This window comes from Amphibalanus amphitrite, unplaced genomic scaffold (assembly GCF_019059575.1).
Source record: "Amphibalanus amphitrite isolate SeventyFive unplaced genomic scaffold, NRLGWU_Aamphi_draft 000445F_arrow, whole genome shotgun sequence".
In the NCBI taxonomy this organism is placed as follows: Eukaryota; Metazoa; Arthropoda; class Thecostraca; order Balanomorpha; family Balanidae; genus Amphibalanus; species Amphibalanus amphitrite.
This window is the reverse complement of record NW_024881939.1, coordinates 484,208-511,963: the sequence shown is the minus strand read 5'-3', so window position 1 is coordinate 511,963 and position 27,756 is coordinate 484,208. Positions and strand designations below refer to the sequence as shown.

At 51.3% G+C, this 27,756-nt stretch overlaps 2 long non-coding RNA genes across 2 annotated transcripts; both read left to right on the top strand.

Moving 5' to 3' along the window:
- The first annotated feature begins 17,081 nt into the window (after positions 1–17,081).
- LOC122391571 lies at positions 17,082–20,365 on the top strand. Its single transcript, XR_006258370.1, has 3 exons — positions 17,082–17,604; positions 18,837–18,889; positions 20,091–20,365. It is a non-coding gene; the product is annotated as an uncharacterized LOC122391571 (long non-coding RNA).
- Positions 20,366–20,680: 315 nt separating this feature from the next.
- LOC122391572 lies at positions 20,681–22,199 on the top strand. Its single transcript, XR_006258371.1, has 2 exons — positions 20,681–20,857; positions 21,694–22,199. It is a non-coding gene; the product is annotated as an uncharacterized LOC122391572 (long non-coding RNA).
- Positions 22,200–27,756: the final 5,557 nt, after the last annotated feature.

The window sequence follows — 27,756 nt, the reverse complement described above, 5'->3', positions numbered from 1 at the left end:
GTCCCACCGGACTGGTCTCCCGGCGCCGCTGGCGTCCCGCCGGACTGGCCTCCCAGCGCCGCTGGCGTTCCGCCGGACTGGCCTCCCGGCGCCGCTGGCGTCCCGCCGGCCTGACCTCCCGGCGCCGCCGGCGTTCCGCCTGTCTGACCTCCCGGCGCCGCTTCTGTCCCACCGGACTGGTCTCCCGGCGCCGCTGGCGTCCCGCCGGACTGGCCTCCCAGCGCCGCTGGCGTTCCGCCGGACTGGCCTCCCGGCGCCGCTGGCGTCCCGCCGGCCTGACCTCCCGGCGCCGCCGGCGTTCCGCCTGTCTGACCTCCCGGCGCCGCTTCTGTCCCGCCGGCCTGACCTTCCGGCGCCGCTGGCGTCCCGCCGCCTACCAGCGCGCCGGCGCCCCCCAGCGTCCCAGCGCTCGCCAGCGACCCGGTACCCGCAGACTGCCGTGTCCCGGCGTCCGCTGTTCCCGCCAGCGTCCCGGTACCCGCAGACTGCCGTGTCCCGGCGTCCGCTGTTCCCGCCAGCGTCCCGGCGCTCGCCAGCAACCCGGCGTCCGCCTCCTCCGTAGGTGTCACGGCGCCCGCGACCAGCCGCATCCCGGCGCCCACAGACTTCATCGGTCCGGAGCCTGCCGGCGCCCCGGCGCCCGCCTGCCTCCGGGCTCCGGCGCCCGCCCTCATCACCGGCGTCCTGGCGCCCGCTGCTCACTCCGCTGGCGTCCCGGCGCCCACCGGCTCCATCGTTCTCCACTTGCGGCAGCAGCGCACACGGTACGGGTCGCGGTGGTAGCCGCCGCGGCACCGCGTCCGGCTTTAGGGTCAGGTGCGCGCGCTGCTCCATCGTGCCGAGGCCCCCTGCAAACACTGCTGCGTGCGCCGCCGTCACTGAGCTCAGCGTCCGCCCTCCGCTCACTTTGCTGGCCTCGCTGACCTGCAGCAGCGACCGCCAGTCCAGACGTATTTCACGCAGCCAGTCGCGCCCCAGCAGCGGGTGGTGTCGGAGCTGACCGCTGACAACCACGTTCAGCCGCTTCCGCTGGCCGCCATACTCCGCCTGCACGGTCGCCTCGCCGCGGACCGGCACCGGCTGACCCGTGAACGAGCGTAGCTGCATCTTGGACGGTCTCAGCTTCAGTCCCGGGATGCTGCCGTCCGCCACGATCGACACTGGTGACCCGGTGTCAACCAGCATCTCAGTCTCCCGGCCGTTGACAGACAGAGTTACCAGTGGCAGCCGGTCCTGGCTCGTCAGCTGCGCCACCGTCATCACGACATCCTCCTCCACGGACGCCACCTGTCCGATTCCTGGACAGTCCCGCTTCAGGTGTCCAGTTCTGCCACATTTGAAGCACCTCCTCTTCTCGAGCGGTCCGCCGCGTCTGCTGTCTCGCCGACCGCCGTCTGCCGGGCCGGGCGGGCGAGACACTCCGCGCTGCTGCACCGCTCCTGCCGCCGGAGGGTGCGCCCTCTCCGGCGCCGAGTCCGCCCTGGCCGTCGGACAGTCCCGCCACCAGTGTCCCCGGCCTCCGCAGCCGAAGCACGAGCCCGGTCCCGGGCGCTCGGCCGGCCTGGCCGTCTCCGCCCGCCGCTGGCGTCTCACCACCTGGACTGCCTCCCCGTCCGTCGCAGCCGGCACCGGCGCCCCTGACAACCGAGTCGTCAGGTCCATGACGTCCCGGTGGGCGCGTGCCGTCCGCCGGACCTCCTCCAGGTTGAGTTCGTCGCCCTTCAGCGCCGCTTCCCTCACCAGCTTCCGCTGCAGCTCGCCTCGGCTGCCCAGGACGCAGCGGTCTCGCAGCTCCCGGTTCACCTGCGCCGGCTCGTAGCCGCAGCGCAGGATTTGGGTCCGTAGCCTGGCCAGGAACTCTTCCAGGCTTTCCTCTGGCTCCATTGTCATTCCTTGGAATTTCCCTCGTTCAGCCACGACATTATTCCTTGGCACCAGGTACCGTACCAACTTCCTTTTTAGCCGGGTGAACTCGTCTTCCTCCGGTCCTTCTGCCTCCTCTTCCGGCAGGGAGTCGCTGACATCGGCTATGTCAGGCCCCACCAGGTGTAGCAGCACGGCGCACCGTCTGGTAGGCCCTTGGATGTCCATGGCGACCATGTAGCGCTCCAAAGCTCGCAGCCATTTCTCGAAGTCCGTGCCTGCCCGGTACGGCCCCGCAGACACCAGCTGCATGCCCGTTGGATCCATCACGCTGCCGTGCTCTCACCAGCGCGTCGTTCCTCCGGCCGGCCCGCCGCCGCTCCACCGGTCGGCCCGCCGCCGCTCCACCGGTCGGCCCGCCGCCGCTCCACCGGTCGGCCCGCCGCCGCTCCACCGGTCGGCCCGCCGCCGCTCCACCGGTCGGCCCGCCGCCGCTCCACCGGTCGGCCCGCCGCCGCTCCACCGGTCGGCCCGCCGCCGCTCCACCGGTCGGCCCGCCGCCGCTCCACCGGTCGGCCCGCCGCCGCTCCACCGGTCGGCCCGCCGCCGCTTCACCGGTCGGCCCGCCGCCGCTCCACCGGTCGGCCCGCCGCCGCTTCACCGGTCGGCCCGCCGCCGCTCCACCGGTCGGCCCGCCGCCGCTTCACCGGTCGGCCCGCCGCCGCTCCACCGGTCGGCCCGCCCCGGGCATCACCGCTCACACCGGCCGGTCACCGCACACGCCGGTCGGCCACCGCTCACGCCGGTCGGCCACCGCTCACGCCGACCGTCACCGCTCACCGCGCCGCCCTGCGCCCGTCTTGGCGCTGCCGGCTGCGGTTTCCCGCGCTTTACTCGACGGGGGAGTCACGTGGTAGTGACGTCACACGCACGTCACCGCGCGCGCATGCGCACTCGTCCCGAACCGCCCGGCCGCGCGCCAGCTTCCCGCCGAAATTATCCGCTTGGGGACCAGGCACCTCAAACCGCATTGAGGCCCTCCCCGCCGCACCAATCGGCCAATCACACGCGCTGCCACAGCTGCGCGTCACCCCCGGCCGACCAATCAGCGTGCAGCACGCCGACGCATGCGCCACGCACACCACACTGCCGAGGCATCATGGCCGCCACAAATGGCGATCACATGGAAATCCTGCCACGACCACGGCCGCCGCGCGACAGGCAGACTACCAGCAGCAGCGCGAAAATAAAAATACTAAGCAATACTAAGCACTAAGCATTCGTACTAAGCAACGTTTGCGCCCTCACCGTCCGTGGCCTGTCCGCCCTCACTGACCACCGCGCACTGATCACCGGTCCGTTTCGCCATCACTCGCAATCACAGCTCCAAGGCTTCACCTTGATCTGATCCTCGTCGCCAATTTGATATAATGTGAGTTCTTTATTCCGCGTCTGTGATTGCGCGCCCACTTGGCGCACAGCCAACCAGAACACACCCACGCCCTGCGCGGGCCGGCGGCCGACTGCCGCACAACCGGCGACCGGTTTCCACCTAGCGGTCGCTAACTGAACTACGCGTAGCCAGGCTCACGATACAGCACCCCCTGCCCCCCCGAATCCGCCGCCCCTGTCTATGTTGACAAAACCAGTGGTATAGTGTTCCAAGACATTGTTCCATGCGAGCCTTTAACACGTCCATGTCCTGCTTCTTGCCACTCGTCAAAATCTGCACGTCATCGGCGTATTGTACAATGGTAACATCATCCGGCACATGCAGGCCCAGGTCGTTTGAGAAAAGCGTGTAGAGCAAACAGCTTAGCGAACCGCCCTGATAGACTCCAAGTCTGCAGTTTGGTAAGGTTTGGACGCCGATGTGAGAACTGCGCCGTCAGTGCGACGTATCACAACCTGCTGCGTGTGCCCCTCTAGGTAGTTCTGAAACCATTCTGTATCAATCCCGTATGTGTTCATTTTGTCCAAAAGAATCTGGTGAGGTACAATGTCGAAGCATTTCGACTGATCTAGGAGGGTGAGAACCGATACTTCTCCGTGATCCATGGCCCTTAAGGGTGCGATGTTAATGTTAAGTCAATGGGAGGTGAAAAACCGCAATATCTTGAAAACCGATAGAGATATTAGCCTCAAATTTGGCATGTACCTGCTCCAACAGTATACGAAGCCTACTCTGGACAAGTTGTTTGATTCCGTGCAATATTCACGTTGATATTGCACGATAAAGGTGGAAAAACTGAAAAGTTTGGGCCGAAATTCATTAAACGTCATTCAAACTAGGCGCAAAAAATGAATGGCAACCGCATATCCTCAAAGTGGACAACAATTCTATGTACTCCGATTTTCCATTTTCTTTTTGCAATGTTGCAAAAAATGAAAGTAAAACTTTGCTCATCTTTTATTTTTTGTGTGAGGCATAAAATAAAAAAGTGGCTACATAGAAATGTGCACAGAACATTTCTTCACACGAAAATGAATTTTACTTTTCAGAAATGTTGGAGCTGTGACTGGAATTAAGCCCGAATCATATCCACTTTTTGACTGTTTTGTTGGTTCAAGGGAGTGCCGCTAGATGTCGTATGGGTCTCCGCCTCGGTCCCTGCCGTTCCCCCATGTAATAAAACCCGCGAGTCGCGCCGACCGGCGGGGAGGGACTGTCAACACACGGTGATTTACGGTCTGGGGTTCCCGCGTGCGCTGGTGGCCATGAAACTCTGCCGGAACAGAAGCGAACACGGGGTTGTCGGAGGAAAATACGGATGGTGGATGGATCGAATGAGATTAGTAGATTTTATATGAATAGCACATCGATACACAGGTTATCAACTAACAACCTTGGCGCCTATAATTTACCTTCCCCCTTAAATAAACATGGGTATTAAATGTGAACTGTGATGGCATGCTTGAATTTGATTGTGGCCAGTCTGTCTATACGTTAGTAATTTCACAATCGCATAGTACTCTGAAGCTGCATTTGTATAGCGATTTAGTATAGCGATCATTTAGTAAATGTCTACATTTTTCGGGGTAACACCGACTGTTGGGTAACACCGCCCGAGCTCAGCAGGCAACGAAATTTGCAGATTGCTGGACTATTAAGTTGTTCTTCTTATCGTAAATTTCGAGACTTTTTAGTACCTTTATTTATAAAATACAGTGGAAACGATCTTATTATATCTCTGGTACAATGTAGTACCTACTCATTTATATAACTAGATGACTTAACCCGCGACCGCCTGGGGGAGGGGGGGGGGGTCGGATTCGACCCCCCCCCCCTCCGTTTTTCTTGAATAACTCATGAACCGCTTACGCTATCAACTTGAAACTTGGCATACCTTCTCCCCCATCAATTTGACGTCTCCTGTGTAATTTTTAAGATTTTTTTTTATTTGAGATATATCGATTTTAGTGATGTAACTACATGGCGTTTTCAGTCAAAAATGATAAATATTTAAAAAATCGCTTAAAATCAAGGTTTAAAGCAAATTTCAAATTAAGGACATGAACAGACGCAGCTCAACGAGTTCTTTTAAATGGCTATCTCGGATTTTCCATAAAATGCGTTTTTCACCCCTAAAAATTCAAAAAACTATATTTTTTGGAAAACAGCTAATAAAATCCAAAATTTTGAGAATTAACAAAAAACCGGAATATATGTTATAGAGCTCTATTAGAACATTCGATGTCCCAAATTTCAACTATCTTGATTTTTGACCACCAAATTGTAAAAAATAGCTCCAACATGCATATTGCATAGGGCATGGTGACTTCATAAGCATTTTCGTGAATTAGAGGCACTTCTGAACATCGCAGGTGAAAACAAATGGCACCACTAGACAGGGCTGCGGAGTCGATGGATTTTCGGCGACTCCGACTCCGACTCCGGCTTTCAAAAACCAGCTCCGACTCCGACTCCGACTCCGGGCAGAATTGTCGACTCCGACCGACTCCAACTCCCGACTCCGACTCCGCAGACCTAGCAGGGCTGCGGAGTCGACAGATTTTCGGTAACTCCGACTCCGACTCCGGCTCGGGTTTCTAAAATCGACTCCGACTCCGACTCCGACTCCGGTCACAACTGTCGACTCCGACCGACTCCGATTCCGACTCCGACTCCGCAGCCCTGCCACTAGATTCCTGGGACAAAGCTCGTAATAGAAAAGTGCATTTTTATGTCAAAAATAAAAAGTTGAAAAATTGACCTTTTTTCTTAGCCCTCGTTTAGTTATGTATGGTATAAACGAATTTTTATGCTTTCAATGCACACTTATCACCAGCACAGTAACTTGGGGTCACATATAACCATTACCATCGGATTCGGCGTAAAAAAATAAGCCGTAAAACATGTGTCGCACGCCCATTTAGTAAAAAGTGAAAACCGTGACCTTTCGTGACCTGACCTGACCTTGACCCGTGCTTAGTATGACCCCTATACGCACATGGTACCTTCACTAGGCCTTTGAGGTCATTTTTGGTGAGTTTTGAGCAGCAGCTATCGATTCCGCTGTCCGTAAGCCTAAACATGCAAAACCCCAGAAGTTGACCTTTGACCTGACCTTGACCCGAAAGTTGACCTCAATCTTAAAATCTTAAGAGTGCTTTGGGAAGGTCTCGTAGAGACCTTTCGAACACCGCCTCGCGGGGTTCGATACGACCATTGGTTCTCGAGATAACAGTGGGGGGGGGGGTCGGATCCGACCCCCCCCCCCCCCAGGCTGTCGTGGGTACGGAAATAGCCCAGGCGGTGCCGGGTTAAAGTCACAAAAATTATTTTTCTCGAAAATTTTCATTATCCTCTAAAAAGAAAACATAGCGACAACGTTCTTTCTTTATTTGAAATGCACCACTCCAGGGTTAGGTGTCACAATGTGCTATTAAATATATTAAATACCAAATTTCCCAAGTGGGCGGTGTTACCCAAGATTCCTTTACTACTCAGGTTGGTTCACTAGGGAAATCAAAGGCGCCGTGGTGACGTCATCAGAGAAAATCCTTCACGTTCAAATGAAGGGGTCATTTGAATTGCTGATTTTGGCTCGATATAGTCTATTTTTCAGTTTCAGCCCCATTTTTCGTAAAGAGGCGAACTCATTGTTATATTGGTACAACTTTTGATGACACATAGTCCTTGGTTTTTTATCCAGCTCGCTCGAAAGATGATTAAATTTGCATACATGCCTATGGGTGAAGGGAGATTCTACCCCCGTGGTGACGTCACGGTAAAGGGATTCTGGAGCTCGTGAACGGGGGCTGGTGTTACCCAAGTGTCTACATTTTTCTAAATAATCCTTCGATATGGCTGCACGACAAAAATTTCGCTCGAGCAGGAGTACGTAATGCATGGAGGAGTCCTAATTATGGCGAAAAATACTACTTCAGGGCTAATGTTTGTCAAATAAGATCAGTTCTCTTCTGCTTATTATGCTACAAAAAGTATAAAACGTATTCACGAAAAGTAAAATTTGGAATTCCTCGCAAATCACCTAAACCAATGCGGTGCACTGCCCACACCTGCACTTCTGTTGTCGTCACGCTGCCAAAAGACAGTCAGCTGTCGCCCTAGACCTTTTTATATTTCTGATATCGGGGTGGGCGGTGTTTCCCAAAGGGCGGTGTTCCCCCATCTTCCCCTAGGTTAACTTGATTTTTTGTAATATTTGTAGTTTGTACCTACTTCTGCAGTCAAGAGTCTACCCCGATATAACAAAAATTATGCGCATGGGGCTTAGCTTCAAACGACATGCTTTCAAATGAGAAATGGATGAGAAATGGAATACGAATCTTCCAGCTCATAGTCTGCTCCAATAAAATAAGATTGTGCGCATGGGGCTTAGCTTCAAATGAGAAAATAGATGCTGAACTTCCCGTTGTTGTTACGGAGCGAGCGAAGCAAGCTAAGTCTTTTCAATATAACGAACCAGTATGACGCCTTTTGGGGCGACTAACGGAGCGAGCGAGAGGGTGAGCCTTGCACGTGCGAAATTTCGAGGGGGTACCTCCAGCTGACTTGTGCACGGCACCCTACTAACCCGTCTCTAGTGATGTGCCAAATTTGAGCACAATCTGCCCAGCCGTTCTCCAAATCTGGAAGCGGCACCCTGCACGTGCGCACGTGCAGAATGGGTCCCAACTGACTTGTACACGGCACCCTACGAACTGGTCCCTAACCGTGTATCAAATTTGAGCGCCATCGGTCCAGCCGTTCTCGAGATCTGGAAACGACTCCTGCACGTGCGCATGTGCAGCAGCACCCCAACTTTGGCACATGGATATGCAAATTTGGTTAACGGTTAGGGATCCGTTAGTAGCGTGCCGTGCAAAAGTCAGTTGGGGTCCATAGTTGGGGAACGATTGTGCTCAAATATGGCACATTGCTAGAGAGCGGTTAGTAGGGTGCCGTGCACTAGTCAGTTGGAGGTACCCCTCACAATTTCCCACTTGCACGGCCGATCCTCTCGTTCGCTCCGTTTATCGCCCTATAAGGCGTTTTACTGGCCTACTGTGTAGCAATGCGATTGCGAATCTAGCACTGCATTTCACTATAACTGCCGTCAGGTCAATCATGTGAGAATATCAGACGCACTCTTGTGACTAGAGCTGCGGCAGACTCAATATTCGATAACATGTATCTATATCAATTAATCAGTTTCGTTCTAACTGGGTAAGTAAGTACCTACACCAGGCTAAGGACGGCGCCGGGAAGGCTCGTCGAGAGACCTCAGAGACGTGTTCCGTCCGCGCGGTGTTTACACACCATGATCTCCCTCAGTCGGCGCCGCCCGTCGCGCCGGCGCAGTAACCAAACGTCGTTATCGTAAGGGCCGTGAAATGAGGAGGGGGAGAAGGCCATTAACGTGGGAAAAAAGCGCTCTACCCTGGTGACATCTACTGGCTGAGAATCGGAGTAGTAGTGCTCGGACACCAACGCTGAGCGGAGCCACCTCCGAAGTTAACGCACCCTTAATACCCTGTCTGTAATGACACTGAGAGCTGTCTCTGTCGAATGGTGTCTACGGTAACCGTGTTGTTGCTCTGACAATAAGTGATGGATCTCTAGGTACTCAACCAGTTGCCTTTGTACGAGTTTTTCGACCAATTTCGATATAGCGGGCAGGATAGAGATCGGGCGGGTGTAAGAAGGAGTCTTGGGGGCTTTCACTTTAGGAATCGGGATAACATGAGCGTGTTTCCATGACGTAGGAAACTGGGCGGTGTGCAGGCATGAATTGACAACATCTAGTAGGACTTCGCTGAAACCCGTGAAATATTTCTGCAGCATGACAATGCTAATTCCATCATCTGTGGTTGTGGCAGACGGTTTCATGGAGAGCAGAGTTGCAATCAAGGTGTCGAGATCGACTGGTCCAACCCTAAACGAGGCGGTCGTCACACGTGGCATCCGCGTATGTACTGGTTCAGGTGCAGCAGGAACGCTGGCAGCGGTGGTTGGTCCTACTGTGACATAATATCTGTTTAGGGCATCAGGCGTCATGTTGGGTGGTTCGGTCGGAGTTTTCTTCCTTCCAATGACAGGCGTTAAGATGCGCCACAGGCTAGCGCGACTACCTTTGTCGATCTCGCGCTGGTAATACTCGCGAGAATCTTTGCGGACAGCGGCACGGCACTGTCTGTTGATCTCTCGGTACAAGTCGCGGTCTCCTCCATCTAGTGCGGCGCGGCGCTGTTTCAGCAGGCGCGCAGTGCCAGCCGACGTGGGCGGCCCCCGGTTCGTTCGCAACCGAGAGCGCCGGAGCGGTGCTATTCTATCTAGTGCAGCTAGGAAGATGCGCTTAAACTCGTACCACTTGCGCTCAGGGCCGTAACTGAACCACACAGGAGACCAGTCAGTGTGTCGTAAGGTTTCACTGAATGAGGCAGAGTCGACCCTCCCCAGTGAACGTCGCAGCACGTATTTACTGCCAGTATGCACATTCCCCATTCGACAATCAACCATGACACGGGTAATATCATGGGGACCGCCATAATGACAGCGCGTAACGCCCACTCGCTGCAGCTGTGCCGGTTTACTGATGCCGACAACATCAAGCAGGCTTGAGGCGGGTCGGTAGGTAGGAATAGTCCGGTTGGTGACATGAATACCGTACGTATTCAGCAGCGACAGAAGCTGATGTTCGCCGCCGCGCCCTCCGGTTTTGAGAAGGCACATATATTAAAGTCGCCAGCAATAAGGACTGTCGCGTTCGGGTAGTTAACCATCATGTGCTGCAGTTGTTGCTCAAAATCATCAAGATCGGCAATCACCTGCGCGGCAGCGCTCGAGGGGACACGGTAGACGGATGCAATCAACAATTGGTAATGCTTGCTGGTTCGTATTAGAACCCACAATATTTCCAGATTTGAAGTGGGTATACCGGTGTCCGGCGTCGGTACCACCTCACAGCTGATGCTCTCACGCACAAGCACAGCAACGCCGCCGAATCCGCTGGGCTGCCGCGAAGAAGAAGGTCTGTCTTGACGATAAAGTCTGTATCCGGTTACTGTCATTAGCCGGTCTGGAATGCTCGGCCGTAGCCAAGTTTCACACACGACAAAAATGTCAAAGCCGTACACTCCGTGTAGTTCTTGTCTAAGAGTTCGGGTAGTTTGGGCTTTATCGATTGTATGTTCAGATGTCCTATCAGGAGTTGGCCCGATGGCTGGATCCCCGGTTGTCGCCACCTCACGCCGCCCCTGCAGCCGCGCGCCCTTGACCTCTTCCCACGGCGCGTGCGCCGCGGCGCCGGGCCAGCCCCTATATCCTATCATCCTCCCGGCTCTGACATGGTCTAATTGGACCGAAAGGGCCTAACCCAACAAAACAAATAGAGGAGAAGGCGAGGAAACTTTCTCATGCTATTATTGAAATTTGTGATAACGTAGGTACTTGTGATAATGTACTTGTGATAAAGGTCAAGTTCAGGTCAGAGCCACCCAGGTCACAAAACTTATCGAAGGATGTAATATTGCCTATACCTATTACCTAGCAGTCGATTTGACAGGTTCTCCCGAGCCCATTGGCGGTTTTCCTGACTCGCTATCTCAATTTGTTCGGGAGTTATTTGCGAAAAACTTTTAGGACTTGAGTGGTGTCCTAAATGACGGCACGCAAGGTCAAAAAGGTAAGAGTGAAGCATCGTACCTTGCAAAGAGTGCAAGCAATCACGATTTCATGTGCAGCTGCGATAAAGTTGGGCCACGTCCTATGCCAAAATAACGTACCTACGGTTTCCATATTTCTGAGGTAAGTTTTTAAAATTGAGGTTTTGCCCTAAGTTAGTTGCATTTATTGCTTATTCATAGGATATGCTCATAGATAACCAATAAATGCGAAACGTCCGGCAAACGTCAAAAACGTCAAAATTGGCGAAACGTCAATTTTGAATATTAAGCTTCAGTCTTAGTTTAATAAAACCAATGAATATTTAATTTACCTATGTACATGTAGAGACCTTCCTACACGCTTAGCAACACTTGTCAATTTATATACTTAAAATAAATCACGATTGAATGCTTAGGCCAATTTAATTTTTTTTTTAGCTCAAATGTTTGAATGGACGGACTGACAGAGCCGGAGCCCTGGCCCACGCTAAGCAGAGCTTGTTGCGTAGACCCCGACCCCTACCGTCCGATCGCGCAATTCCGGGTAACGGGAGAATTTAGATGGCAAGATGCCACGCGCACCGACGGGGGGGGCGGATATCCGCCCCCCCTGAGGTTTTTCGCGAATAGCGGGAAAACCGCGGCGCGTAGCGCCGCAAAATTTGGTACGACTATTCTCTTATCAATTTTACACATGGTGTGCAAGTTTGAACCTCCTAATTTTTAAGGTCAGGTCACCAGGTCACTTTGAATGACCCAACCTCAAGTCACTTTTTTGCAACTTTGTCACCGTGCCAGAGCTACAGTAGATGTCGGAGGCATTTGAAAGTCGCAGGATGTTATAAGGTCATTAGTAGCTACAATTTGTATATCTCGGAATTTTGATATCGATGACCTAAGGTCAGGTCAATTTCTCGACCTCCCCATTATAAGTCAATGGGGGAAAAATCAACTCCCTGTTTTTACCACTAAAACGGGTCGGAATGGCCCCATAAACCATACGTGACCTCATATACGATCAACCTTCACTACCTTGAGGTCTGTTTTGCTGTTGGGTAGCTGTAAGGTCATGTGACGTCATCAAAGGTCACCAGCGGTTTTTTGACAATAACTCCGTACAGGAACAAGATACAGCCGCGCTGATGGTCTCATTGTGTTCAGCTCGTCAAGGCGCATCGAATGATATACATGATGACCTCGAGGTCACGTGACCTGAGGTCAACCTTTGACCTTGACCTTTCGAGGTCAACATATATACCAATCGATGCGGATTGACGAGAGGATCACGATGCTGCCCTTGGCGCCCTTGGTTTGTTCATATACTGACTAGGTCGAAAGTTATTCAAGAAAAACTCTCCATACCTAGCGCCGCCATTTCGACTTTTTTGACCCCTGTGACGTCATCTTTGACCTGACCTGAAAATGACCTTTGTGAAAATTGTAGACCTTGTCCGTGCGTATTAGGGTGTGTCATATCAAATATTTTTGTCTCAGATCAAGCGCTTCCGCGAATATTCCTTGTCCCTGGGTTCATTGAAGCCCATTGGCACTGTTCTTTTTTCGCTGCACCGAAAATTCAGGCGGCGCGGGCCCAATCAATTTCGACATTTCCTGTGGCGCCCGGCGTTGAAGTCTCCATACTGAACACAATGCGTACCGTAGCGCTAACACCAGCCATATGACTCGCCGTCGGCCTGTAGCGGCCAACACCGTTTGACAGTTAAAATTCGATTGCTATTTCTTGTTTAAATGGACGTCGGACGAAACATACTGTTATCTTAATGTGTTGAGGCCATTCAGGGACCCACAGATGATCCATATAATAGGACATAGGCGGCGGAACGGGGAGGGCACCAGGGCACCGTGCCCCTCTTTGATTTTGGTATTTTAACATTAGCCCTATGGGCGTTGCATGGAAAGAATGGGACCAAAAGTCGGCAGTGCCCCCCCCCCCCTTAATTGAAGGTGTTCCGCCGCTACTGTATTTAATAGGATCACGCTACAGCCTTGGCAAGACTATCACGAGTGGGTCAGGGAGAATGAGAGCACGGATGGACAGAGGGCAACGTGACTGGGGTCTCGGGTATCACTCCTCCGTCGGCAACACAATGTGTCGGCTTTCGAGTCATGTGCTGTCTCCCCGAGACACACGAGCTGTACCTACCTGTCCTAAGATCGGCGAAGCTGTACCTACCTGTCCGCTTTCAAACCGGGTACCGCCAGCGGAAATAGCATTCCTTCGAGACCAGAGAGGAGTTCGGAAGATGAGACTGGTTGGTGTGGACTACGAGGAGACGAGGAAACCACGTAAGACCGCGAGCCTTAGAATGAGACGGGAGCGGAACGAGGGGAGGGGCGACGTGGGTCAAGCTGGTCCTTCCCACCTCCGTACCTATTCCAACGGCGTCAATATCGACGAGACAGGCCAGGTAGACTCGTCGGCAACGACCGACACCAACGACAGTGATGAAGACGTCACAAGTGAATTTGAGATGAAGGAATGCATCAAAGACTCGAACGATGATGATATGACAAACACTGCACTGGCAGCTGATTGAACAGGTATGGTTTATCCAACCCTGCTGTAGGGGCCGTCATCAATGGTTTTTAGATGGATGTCGGTCGCGTAGCGAGCGGCAAAACAGAATTGCTGGTCGACCCGAAAAAGTATGGAGGGAAAGATGCCGGATGAGACAAGCTGCCAGCTGCACTCGAATGAGCTTGTACTCAGGGAAGTTTTCCAGAACTTGGACGGCAAAACCAGTGGACCCGGATCATTCACGGGGCCGTTGGGCAAGGCAGCCGGCGCCTCCGTGCACCGTCTTTTTCCCGTGAAGTTCCGACAGGTGAGCGGCCCAGAGCTGGATCTGCCGGACAACATCATCGCCGACCTCAGCAGCGGCAAACTCCTGCTGTATCAGCTCACCAGAACCGTCATGCGGACGGGCAAAATCTCCGCAAAGGAGGCCTGCAAGAAAATCGGTCCCCTGAACCATGCAAGGTAGGCAAATGCTAATTGAGTTGAATTCAGTTTGCTATTGAATGGCAAAGATGCATCTTTTCTGTGTAACCGTTGTCTAAATAGAGGATACTGCCTCGTTTGCATTGCTTTCATCCGTATTGCCAGCGTCTGTCGACGCTAACAGGCGAAGACGCGCGCGGCTGGTGTTAGTGTCATCAAACGTATTACGCCAAAGATGGAGACTGCAACGCCGGGCGCCACGATAAATCCCGAACTTCTTTCAGCCGGCGCCGATCGAATTTTCGATGCATGGGAAAAAGAACTGCACCAATGGGCTTCCATAGACACAGGGACAAGGAAAATCAGCGGAAGCGCTTGATCTGTTTCTAGTGACACACCCTAGTGCGTATCCCTTGCCGTTTACTGCTTGTCGCTATCTTGCATCGTTCTCGAGATCTCAGGGGGGGGGGGGCGGTCATCCGCCCCCCCAGGCACGTACCCAGGATTTCGCCCAGGAGAGGGCCACCTGCTTCCGAAGGGGCCCTTAGGTCACCCGGGGGCCCCCAGTCCGCCCAGGCGACCAGGGGCCCCCATGCGACCAGGCCCCCGCTACCAGGGGCCCCCTCGGCGACTAGGGGCCCCAGGCGATCAGGGGCCCATGCGACCAGAGGCCCCCATGCGACCAGGCCCCCGGCTACCAGGGCCCCCTAGGCGACTAGGGACCCCAGGCAATCAGAGGCCCCCATGCGACCAGGCCCCGGCTACCAGGGGCCCCCTAGGCGACCAGGGGCCCAGGAAACCGTGGGCCCTCGGATGACCGCAGGGGCCCATCGGCAGGCGCGTAACCACCACTGGGGACACTGGGGACCGGTCCCCAGTAACTTGTGGGTTACTGGGGACCGTCCCCAGTAAAACCAACGACCTCCTCAGTTTGCTTAAATAGCCAAATATTGTCTCTAAATCAACGTGAAGAGTAATATGTAGTCAACGGAAGACAAAACTACCTATGGATGTTTTGTTTAACCCCCGCCCGGGTGGGCCTCTCAGCCAACTTTGCCATGGTGGGGGGCCTTTTTGGCCACACCAGATTATCAGAAAGTAAGCAAGTTAGAAAGACGCAGTAAAGAGCAACATATAGCGCGCTACAGGATCTTTCAGAATAATCTAGGACATCTTTGATCAGGTCATCGCTGAGGTCATTGGAGGTCACCAAAGGTAAGTTTTTTTTACGAACTTCTGTTCCCGATTTTGGCAACTTTTCACACATCGGCGCATAAGCCGGGAACCAATAGAGCTGCAGTGCTGCGGAAATCACATTCGATAGCTCTTTCAAAGGTCTTTCTGAGTAATGTTCTCATATTTGACCTAAGGTCAACGGTTTAGCCTCCAGAGGCAAAACTATCAAAAGTTGGCGTTTTTGCGGAAACGGTTTTTGTATAACTTTTGACTCCAAGCTTGTATGACGCTGATTTAACCGGCATCGCGTTTGTCTCCTCGAGACGCGTCGAATTAACTATTAGTTGACCTGAAAAGGTCAGCTTGAAAATTTGACCTCACGGCAAGATTACGGAAAAGGTCATGTTGCGTGTCATTCGATTCGTATTGCTGAGCTGAACACATTCATGGTGTTTTCAGCGCTCTACCATGTTTCTACCTAAAGTTATGGTAAAAACTGTTGGAGATATTTCATGACCTGAGATGACCTCAGGGACATACCTAGGTAGAAGGAGTCACAGGTGCAATTTTCCGGTTCAGTGTGTCATGTTTACCTGTCTCACGGTGTTTGAATGTGTTTTCGGCCAAAAAAGGAGCATTTCATTTTCCCCCATTGACTTATAATGGAGAGGTCGCAAAATTGACCTGACATTAGGTCACCGATGTGACTTTGAGATATACCAATTGTTCATACTGATTTCCTCATGCAAAAGCCCGATTCTCAAACTTCTGGTATGTAAACTGTAGGAATGACAGAGTCACAAAGTTTTTAGAGGCATGGTTACCTTACTTGACCTGATGACCTGACCTTATGTGACCTGGGGTTAAAAATTTCACACACGATGCGAAATTTAAGTATCATAAGCTATACCAAGTTTCGCGGTGGTGCGCGCCGCGGTTTTCCTTACACGCGCAAAAAAAACTGGGTGTGGTCAACCCCCATTGGGCGAAGACTGATCCTGAAATATAATATTTGGTCTTCGCGGTCCTCCATGTGGTCCCCAGTAACTTCAGACTCGTGGTTACGCGCCTGCCCATCGGGTCATCAGGGGCCCATCGGGTAACCAGGGGCACATAAATGAAACTTTGCTCGGGGTTACATGAGCAGAGTTAATACGCATTACAAACGGACTACAATGGTGAGCGAATAGGAAAATCCGTTCCTGATACGCATTTACTTGCTCATGTAACCCCGGTATTTGATATCATTTTTTCTTCCTAGTAAAAGACGTTTTATCCAGTGTTTGAAAAAAATATACCGGGGCCTGAGGGGCCCCCTGAGCGCCTTCGGCGCTCAGGAGGGGGCCGTGGCCCCCGTGGCCCCCCCCCTTGGGTACGTCACTGCCGGCCCCCCTCCGTCGGTACGAAGTTGGCGCCAAGGTATATAAAAACACTAGGTAACACCGAAAAATTCCTTCAACATGAAGGCAACGGGTTCAGGTCTTGACAACTAGTGCTAGCATGATTTGCAAGATACTTGCTAGGTAACTACTTTACAGATTTTCCTAATACTTTGCTATTACTTATGTTTCGCGATTTAATAAAGACATATTTTTAGTTATCCTCATTAAAATTCGTTCTTGCCAAGAAATTTGTAATTTCACGGTATGACATCATGCCTTCAGGAAGCCTCGGATATCTCAGTATCTAGGCAGTGAACCTACTTAATTCTGATGTTTTTAGAAATGAAATTGATTTTTGCATTCTCTTGATATGAACTTTTTGGAAAACAACAGAAAAACATTAAATTATCGCTTTTCAAAGTGCCATTTTGTGCTTGATAAGAAGTGATGGCCCTTAGACAGAGCGTTCCTATAAAAAATCTAGAGTGAGCTGGCCTCTATAAAAATTAAAATTAGCACCAGTATTTAATTGTCTGTTAGATGTTAATTTTCATTAAGCTTAAGGTTCTACGGAAAAAGGCGAAATTCGCCCCTAAAGGCTTCAATGTCTGAATGAAAAAAGGCACTATGGTAAAGAGGTAGTTGAAAAATGGGAGGGAGCTGGCCTCTACAAGTTGTTGATTGAGATAGATTAGCGTATTGACTTTCGATTGATATACCTCATTAAGCATATGGTTTTACGGAAAATGGCTAAATTTGTCGAAAACTATCTCGTTTTTGTTATAAACCGTATATTAGAAATGGCGACGTGCGCCACTTCCGTCGCCGACGCCATTTGGACGCCATGTTGCCCGAGATTTGAGCGCTTGTACGCCTTGGCTTCTAAATTTCAAGATGAATATTGACGGCAGAAGACGGCGTTGTGCATATGGGGGGCACGCACTGATTTCAAGTGAGTCGGAAGTGCCAAAATTGAACAAGATTGGTTCCAAGTACGTTTCGAAGTCCGTCATTCAGGCCCTGGGAATGGGTGACCCTGGCAAGCTTGCTGGACGATACCTGTGTCATAAGTGTATTTCCTATGGCAGGTCGCAGATGAAAATTGTTCAGGTGAGATTACTTGACTGATGTGTTGGCTCATAGCTGGGCTCTCCATTGATGTTTGCAGTGTGAATTTACTCTTGTGCTGTGCAGATTCACAGGAATTTGTATCAGTCTGGGAGGTTTGGTCAATCAGTCATTTTTATCATATGCTATTTTTGTCACATGTGCTAAAAATGACAACGATTCTGCTATTTTTGGGAGCGATCCAGTCTGCAAAACGTGGCAGGGTTCGACAAGATCTGGTTGGGGCAGACACATGCTGCGTTCGGATGGGCGGTTTCGTTTTTTCATCGGGGATCAGGTACTCTCTTTGCAGACGTCACCCGAGCTGCCATATCTATGTCTCACTTGCGCAACAATTGTCTTTTCATGGTTAAATATATAACAAAACATATCTAACCTGACCTTACCTTACCTACAACCTACAACCTACCAACCTACAACCTAACCTACCAACCTACAACCTAACCTACCAACCTACAACCTACCAACCTACCTAACTGGATATGGCAGCTCGGGTGATGTCTGCTAAGAGAATCCCAGGGAATATTCCTCAGACCGTTTGGGCAGGCTTCTACGGAGAGTGCGCAAAAACTGTAGCCACTAGGTATATCTCACTCTGCATTTTGGGTCCGCGCTACTTGGAGATACTCCTTAGTCCTTTCTAGCCTAACCAGTTACCAAACCAAATCAAATCAAACAAAACCAAACCAAACCAAACCAAACCTGACCTAATCAAACTCATAAATAAAGCTGGTCCTGTAGCTCAGTCGGTAGAGCGTTGGACTCCGCGAGGTGAGAGCTCGTGTCCCGGTATGACGGTCCGGGTTCGAAGCGCGACGGGCGCTCGATGTTTATGAGCCTCCTGGCGGGTATGGTTGCGGTTGGTGGCAGGCCGTAGCCAGGCGAAGTCAGTGAGGGGACCGGCCGTGCGCGGCTATGTGCGTAGTTAAACTTCTGACTCTAAATTCTGCCATGCACCAGGAATTGCACGATCGGAGGGTAGAGGGCAGAGCCATCGCAACGAGCTCTGCTTAGCGGTGGCTCTGTCCTTGAGAATCCTTCCATTCAAAAGGTTCGGACTAAATTTATAAAAAATAAATGTGCCTCCTTATAATCCTTATGATGGTTGCCGTCCGGCCAAATGATAACTATTACGTACCTAATAATTACCTAATACCTAATGATTACTTTGCTTTCTTTCAACATCAATTAATGACTATTTTGTTTTCTTCCAGGAGAGCCAGCGCCATTCCGGATCTGAAAATGCTCTGCATGTCAGCATTGTCTGGTGAGGATTACCAGCAACTGATAAGCACTTGGTAGTGCTGCCAATGTTTGCCATTGATAGTGTTTATATCATAGAGCTTTGCCTTTCACTGTCAATTGTTGATTTCTTTATTTGGGACACATTTCTATGCTTTGCCATCTGATCTTTTTGGCCCCCCTTTCAGACATACTATGCTACCCAGTAGGTACCCTTATGGAATGGTTATGTATCTTACCCAGTCACTAGTCAGTAAGGTCCTTTCCACATATCTGGAAGTAATCTAAATCCTTTCACTTCTGCACATGCAGGGGTCACCCTGTTGCTCACTTGTTTTACAGCCCTATCCTGATTTGCCATCTTTTTGGCCACCTTTCAGACATACTATGCTACCCAGTACCCTAATGAAAGTGTGGTCAAAAATATTGCAAATCAGGATAGGGCTGTAAACAAACGAGCGACAGGCTGACCCCTGCAGAGTCCTTGTTGGAAGCTGGAACTAACTGAACTCAATTAGTACAAGACATGGAAGACATCAAATAAATAACAAATGAGTATGAAATGTATTTCATTATCCATTGATATTTATTTAGACAACTTAATAAATGACGTTGAATGAAAGAATTATGACATTTCATACTCACTCGTTATTTATTTCGAGACCTTCACCTTTGACATCTTTGTTAAAGGGACCCTCCCACCTTAACATTAGATTTGAGTTGAGATAGCCAAAATGGGGTCCCTGGCTCACAATTACTGGTTTGAGCACTCACAACATCGAGAAATGCCTCAAATCGAAAATATCTAATTTCAAAGTTGCAGCACTTTGGATTCAGAGGGGCTAATGCATTTGATACCCCTCTGAATGTGTGACGTCAGCGCGCAGATCTAACGATTTTTAAATGTTTTGACTAAAACGTTTGATAGCATGCGGTGGTATATGCTGCTTTGCGCGCAGCAAGTGCCGCACTTTCAGCTGCCAAACTATTGCTTCCAAATAAAGTCGCTAGGAACAGCGGAGATCCCAAAAAGTAAACAAAAGTAAAAGTCTAATATCTTGAAAACCGGTGAATATTTTTCAGTGAAATTTGGTAGATATTCTTTTTCGCTTTTTCTGAACCGAGCGACATCACTGTCATGCCAATTCATTAACTTTTTTGAAGGTGGGAGGGTAATTTTGTGTACATTTGCAAATATGTTTTAATCCATTTTCCTCCTTTCACAGGAGATTGCAATATCCTAATCAATCACTACCCTCTAATGACCAACGGGTATATGCTCAGCACATCATCATATCACCGTTCCACACACCATCACATTACAAACATCATCACGCACCAATTAGTATGCGTTTCTGCTCTGAAATGGGTACATTTCAATGCTGTTCACAACCATTAAATCACATGTTCAATCCACTCCTGTTCGTCTCCTCAGTCACCCGGAGACCTTGACCTACTCCTGGTCCTCTACGCCCGCCAGCGCCGCTTCGTCTGCGGTGCCGACCAGCGCCGCTTCGTCTGCGGCCCCCGCCAGCGCCACTTCGTCTGCGGCCCCCGCCAGCGCCGCTTCGTCTGCGGTGCCGACCAGCGCCGCTTCGTCTGCGGTGCCGACCAGCGCCGCTTCGTCTGCGGCCCCCGCCAGCGCCGCTTCGTCTGCGGCCCCCGCCAGCGCCGCTTCGTCTGCGGTGCCGACCAGCGCCGCTTCGTCTGCGGCCCCCGCCAGCGCCGCTTCGTCTGCGGTCCCCGCCAGCGCCGCTTCGTCTGCGGTGCCGACCAGCGCCGCTTCGTCTGCGGTGCCGACCAGCGCCGCTTCGTCTGCGGCCCCCGCCAGCGCCGCTTCGTCTGCGGTCCCCGCCAGCGCCGCTTCGTCTGCGGTGCCGACCAGCGCCGCTTCGTCTGCGGTCCCCGCCAGCGCCGCTTCGTCTGCGGTGCCGACCAGCGCCCTTCTGCATGGTACCTCGCCTGATGTAGCCACGCAGGGCGGAGAGTGGAGGTGAGCTATTACTGATTAGTTTTGTCCAGGTAAATTCAGAAATATCATGTTCATGCCACATCATCAGAGTCGCCTCACCAATCAACATAATATTTTCAGGGATGAGGGTCCAGGGGACCCATTTGTATTTGTTCTCACTTTTCACCTTGTTTCTTTGTTGAATCTGTATCCCTTAGTCTCTTTACAAACCAAACTATGTACTTTTTCATGGATAGAATTGCTATATGCCATGGGATGTACAAAAATGCAACTTTGTGCCTAGCTCTAGGCTAATAAGAAGTGTATTTCATTAAAATATCATGTTTTGTTTGTATGTTGAATGGTTTGCATATGAAGATAATTTCCAGCGGCTGCTAATATGTTATGCAGCCCTCTCCTTTAAGTGACCATCCCACCTTAGCATTAGTTTTCAGTTGAGATAGCAAGATTGGGGTCCCTGGCGTGCAATTACCGGTTTGGGTACTCACAACATCGAAAAATGCTTCAAATCGAAAATATTTGATCTCAAAGTTGCAGCACTTGGATTCAGAAGGGCTAATGTTTTTGAATGTCCCCCTCTGAATGTGTGACGTCAGCGCAGATCTGACGATTTTAAAATATTTTACTAAAACGTTTGGTAACACCTGGTGATATATGCTGCATTGCGCGCAACATCTGCCGCACTTTAAGCATGCCAAATTAGGTATTGCTTCCAAATGACGTCGTAGGAACAGCGGAGGTCCCAAAAAGTAAAAAGTAATACAGCAGCTGGTCACAGCTGGACCAGTGGCGTGTGTTACATACACGCGCTTAGACAATGTGTACACCCTTCCTAAATCTGGTTGGTTTCTTTTCAGGGGATTGTGTTTATCTATTGGTCATCATGCATCAGCAGTGTGCGTCCATCTTGTGCTCCACTGACCTAGGCGCAGTTCCATGCTGTTCATTGCCATGCAGTCCCATGTTCAATCCACTCCTGTTCGTCTCCTCAGTCACCCGGAGACCTTGGCCTACTCCTGGTCCTCTACGCCCGCCAGCGCCTCTTCGTCTGCGGCCCCCGCCAGCGCCGCTTCGTCTGCGGTCCCCGCCAGCGCCGCTTTGTCTGCGGTGCCGACCAGCGCCCTTCTGCAGGGCACCTCGCCTGATGTAGCCACGCAGGGCGGAGAGTGGAGGTGAGCTATTACTGATTAGTTTTGTCCAGGTAAATTTAGAGTAATCATACACTCACTTTCTGTCTTTTTGTTATTTTTGTCATTGTGTGTCAGACAACTTCACCGATAACACTGATACAATTATTTTTAGGGAACCTGCTTCTTGTGTTCTCAACTTGTTTCTTTGTTGAATCATTTCTCCATCATTATCTTTCTGGACCCATTTATATGATTTTTTTCTGAAACTGGATTGCTCTATTCCATTGAGTGTACCTATTGCAATGCAACTTTGTGCCTACATAACTCAGCTGTAGGGTGATACTTGTGCAGTTCATTATCTGGATGTCATGTGCCGTTTGTATTAATTGTCTGCAGGTGATGAAAGTATCTTCCAGCGGCCAGTTTATTAGATGCGACGAGTCTCTCTCTCTCTCTCTCTCTCTCTCTCTCTCTCTCTCTCTCTCTCTCTCTCTCTCTCTCTCTCTCTCTCTCTCTCTCTCTCTCTCTCTCTTTCTCTCTCTCTTTCTCTCTCTCTTTCTCTCTCTCTTTCTCTCTCTTTCTCTCTCTTTCTCTCTCTTTCTCTCTCTTTCTCTCTCTCTCTCTCTCTTTCTCTCTCTCTCTCTCTCTCTTTCTCTCTCTCTCTCTCTCTCTCTCTCTCTCTCTCTCTCTCTCTCTCTCTCTCTCTCTCTCTCTCTCTCTGTCAGTCTCTCTATCTCTCTCTCTCTCTCTCTCTCTCTCTCTCTCTCTCTCTCTCTCTCTCTCTCTCTCTCTCTCTCTCTCTCTCTCTCTCTCTCTCTCTCTCTCTCTCTCTCTCTCTCTCTCGGAGGGTCGATCGGAGGGTCGACTCGCCGGACAGCCCGGATGAATTCTATCACCAACGTCGCCGGTCCGCCGAGGACGTCCCCCAGGCTCGGGTCGAGTCCCCAGCGGCGGCGTCGCGCAGCTTCATAGGCCGGACAGTCGGTCAACAGGTGGGCCGCGCTGTCCGGCTCGCCGCACGCAGGGCAGGCCGCGTTCACCGCCAAGCCTAGGCGGTGGGCGACGTCCCGCGTGAGCGGCGACGCGCCCGTCCGCAGCTGGGAGAGGGTACACGCCTCCCAGCGGGACAGATCGTTGTGGCCCGGTGTGGGCGCCGGGTGGGGGTGGGACGCTCCTGTTCTCGCGTCGACCATCGTCCCCACCCGACGCCCGATCGCGCTTCTGGCGCTGGCGAAGTCGATTGGGACGTCCGGCTGTTCCGCAGCGGCCGCTTCTCCTCCCCCTCCCTCCCTCCCTCCCTCCCTCCCTCCCCTCCCCTCCAGTGGATTTGTAGCTCGCGGCCTGTGTCTGAGACTCTGACAGCTTTTTGGTCTGAGACTCTAACAGCTTACGCACTAAGACAATGTGTAAACTTTTCAAAATATCTGGTTGGTTTCTTTTCAGGGCATTGTGTTTATGTATCGGTCATCATGCATCAGCAGTATGCGTCCGTCTTGTGCTTTACTGACCTTGGCGCAGTTCCATGCTGTTCATTGCCATGCAGTCCCATGTTCAATCCACTCCTGTTCGTCTCCTCAGTCACCCGGAGACCTTGGCCTACTCCTGGTCCTCTACGCCCGCGGCGCCCGCCAGGGCCGCTCCGTCCGAGGCGCCCACCAGGGCCGCTCCGTCCGAGGCGCCCGCCAGCGTCTCTACGCCCGCCAGGGCCGCTCCGTCCGAGGCGCCCGCCAGCGTCTCTACGTGCGGCACGCCGTCCGTTGCCGCAGAGTGCGGGGACCTGAATGTCGCAACTCCGATCCGACCACATAGGTTAGTTGTAAAGCGATGTGAATAAGGTTCATTTTTTTCAGCATTTATGTGTATTTTACAGTATATCTATTAAGTACGCACGGTATTAAGTGAATTCGGTACGTACCATGCGATCACATTTCCTCTCTTGGCTTGGTTTAACTTCTTTGTCAGAATGTGGATACTGCTTTTAGCGCAACCAAATGACAGTCGGATTACCGTTAAGTACATGGCGTCGAAATGGCTTTATTTACCATTTGCGTTTGCAATATCATTGAAATGCACTTAACTCTTGTCTTTTATAGGCGTGTTCCGAGGCGAGGCCTTGGACTGTCTGGGACTACCTCAACCACGGCAACTGCTGCCTGCCGCACTACGTCTGCGACGTAAGTTTAAACCATATGCACCAACTTTTTACACCAATTTTTACCTCATATGTACCATATGACCAAATGGTACTGTTAAGACGTACCAGACTGTGCGCGCCGGAATTTTCGTGCCCTTGTCGAAGTGAAAGGCTTTGTCATCTTGCATTTATTTTGCTTTTGCCAACTGCCAGCCGTTGTGATTGATCCCTCTTATCTTTTTCGCCGCCAGGTCCAACGCCAGTGGTCACACGCCGTCTTCTCGGCGGCCCGGATATGATCGGTAAGTTCACTGTGCATATCGGCTTAGCCATCTTTCATAAGCTAAGGATAAGATATTCGGGTAATTCTTGGACACCGTGCAGATCTGCACTTGTGTCATACTGTTCTGTGAAATAACAAATGTACAGAAATGGTAACAATCGAAAGCTCTTTGGATTTAAATCTGCTTTCGATATCGACCATTTCTACTGCACAGCAACACACCTTTACCATCTACGATTATTTTCACAGGCCGCCGTCCGTGAGGACGCCTCTCCACTGCCGCCTGTGGAAGGGGGATCTCACCATCAGCCAGCGGCGCTGCGCCTCACTGAAGGCAGAGAAGCGCGAGCTGACGGCCGAACTGCGCCGCGAGCGTCGGCGACACCGCGCCGAGGAGCGCCGCTGGAGGGCCGAAGAGAAGCGGCTGCGCACACAGCTAAGCGACGCGGAGGACGCCGTCACCCAGCTGAAGAGCGCGCTTGGTGGGATTTTCTCCGACCGCCAGCTCACCACCCTGCGGACCGGGCGGCGCGTGAACTGGGAGCAGCAGGACATCGTCCGCGCGCTGGTGATCCGCTGCTGCTCGAGGAAGTGCTACCAGCTCCTCAAGGACAAGTTCCAGTTCCCGCTGCCCGGACTCTCCACCCTCCGCCGCTGGACTCGAGGCTTCCGGACGTCACCGGGGATCCTGGACATGGCTCTGCAGATCATGCGCTCGTCCGCAGACACCATGACGTCGCATGAGAGGCTGCTCGTCATGTCCTTCGACGAGATCACCATCGATCCCCGCGTGGCGTACGACTCCACGGACGACGCGGTCTACGGCCCCAACGACAAGATGCAGGTGGTGATGGTCCGCTCCTTGTGCAGTCGTTGGAAGCAGCCCGTCTTCTTCGACTACAACAAGGACGTCACCAAGGACCTTCTCCACCGCATCATCGCCGCCGTGGAGTCTGCCGGCTACGTGGTCGTCGCCATGGTGTGCGACCTGGGGCCGGCCAACCGGAAGCTGCTGTGGTCGCCGAAGGCCGCTGACGGACTGGGCATCGACCCGGAGGACGGGTTCTTTGCCCATCCGTGCGACCCCAGCCGGTAAGTCAACTTTTCTAACTTTCTTATTCATCGGTTTTTAACTTCGGACACTAATTTCTAGGGAGACCATAAATAAGCTTATATTTCGATGTTGTGTAGCAAGTTTATGTAGCCACAGCAACTCTTCATTCATGTTGCATTGAAACCAAATATGTCATGTATGTCATGTGTAGCAAGGTAATGAAGGAAAAAAAAGAAGAAAATAAAGAAAAATTACTCCATCTGGCGGTTCATCAAACACCGCGATCCACTGTCGCTCAACTGGTTGTAGAAGAACAGAGCTATTTGCTGCTGGAAAGAACTCGATAGTAGAGCTTGTAGAACAGGGGAGCTTGAGAGTCGTTGAAGAGATCCCGAAATAGATCTAGAGAGAGATCCAGATATATATAGTGATGAAGATGAGATCCTGAGATAGATGAGATCCACCTGATAGAGATGAAGATATCCAGATAGGGATCTTGAGATGGAGATCCAGATCCACCTTGCGTACAAATACATCTGATGGAAGATGCTTTTTAATTTAGAGGCTTGATGATTCTGTTCATTGTATAGACCATGATGCACGAGATGCTTCTTCACTGCTCGGATTTGGGATAGAGGGATCCGATCAGCTGGGTTTGCGGCACAGTTGGGCAGGTGAAGGACAGGGCATTCGAAGTCCCGATGACCACTGCCAAACATATGGGTGGTAATTACATTGATAAATTGAATGTGATCATTTGTCCAGTCACCCATTCCTATACTGGCCTTCCCATTAAGAAAATTGCCCACTTAATTCGTATTAGCGTTGCTAGTTTTAACTGCCCTCGAGAATCATTTGTTCGACTGCCGTAACCGAATTCTATCAAATTCCTATCGGCCTTATTCTAAGATTCATGCGTCGTCATTCTCACACCCTTGCTCGCATTACGTTTGCATTTCGTGTATACACCCAAATTTAATTGATAGCCCCCGAAATTCCCTCCGATAGTGTTAGGCGTCTTACAAACCAGGGTCTCCCCGGCGAGATAAATGTCTCTTTCCGAAATCCATATGCATGCTCCGCTAACCGGCGACTAAGATACTTATCGCAGGGCCGTCCAGAATAATTGCACAAATATCCACCCTGCTAATTTATGGGATTCACTACACGTCCGATAGACTTATGGTACACATATACGCGATTTACATCCGACTTATCTCTCTATCCGGGAGAGATTACCTATGCCCTCTTCCGGTCCGCGTGTAACACCTCCGTTCACGACCCAGGGACCACCGTTCATATCCTGGAACTCTCCTCAGGAACTCTCCTTAAACCATGGGATTTACTCTTCAAGGCCTTACGTGTCCTGGAGTACATTCTTCCCTCCCCTGAGGCTGTCCAGTACCGATTAAGGTACCTTTACAAAATAAGTATGAGGACTTATTCGGGACACTACGGCTCGCCTTATCCGCACTTTTGGGTGACTCACCCCTGACCCTCGGCTTCTTGCCTTTGGCATAACTTACTCTCCACTGCACACTGTGCCCATCTTCCCCTTCCCCTTGCCGTAGAAACCTCTCACTGCCTTCTCACCCAGTGTTACCTAAGCGGGAAAATTAACAGTGGCCGGTACCACTGGCGGAAAACGTGCATATGCCCTGCGTACGTGACGGCGTGTCCCTCTTATTATTCCGGTCTGGACGTGGGTTTAGAGAAGTGCATCTGTGTCTCATACAGTCATGCTGGTAAACATTACGCCATAGGAGACGGGCAAACAAGCCGTCTGCGCCTCACAATGCCCTGTGCCAATATTGGTGGAGTAATTATTGGCGCTAACTCGTAAGAACGCGAATAACAGAAACGCATTATTTATCCAACCTTATCGTAATCTCAAGTCCTAATTGCTGCTGCACGCATGAACCTAGTCATCAGTTCTCGTATACAATCCTAGCACACCTTGAACCGTTCTTGATTTAATCAGATGATCTAGAACCAATGAGTTCGCACCGATCTGTCGTCTGGTTGTGATCCATCGTATCATAGTGAATTACTGAATGCTCAAACGGAAATGCCTCCTTGAAACTCGTTCGATAACTTCTGATGGGCTACTAGTTACCTAAACAAATTATCTTTATAGAGTGCCAGAATATTGTCATAGGGTCCCTAGCCCTTCGTAGGGAATCTAATTTAAATCATCCTATTAGCAGTAAACAATGCGCATCAAACGAAGTGCAGTCCTAGATATCATATAGCATGTCATATTTAACTGTCTACGTTCTTACCCCGTTGCAACTTTCCGCAACTAACCAGGCTCCTATA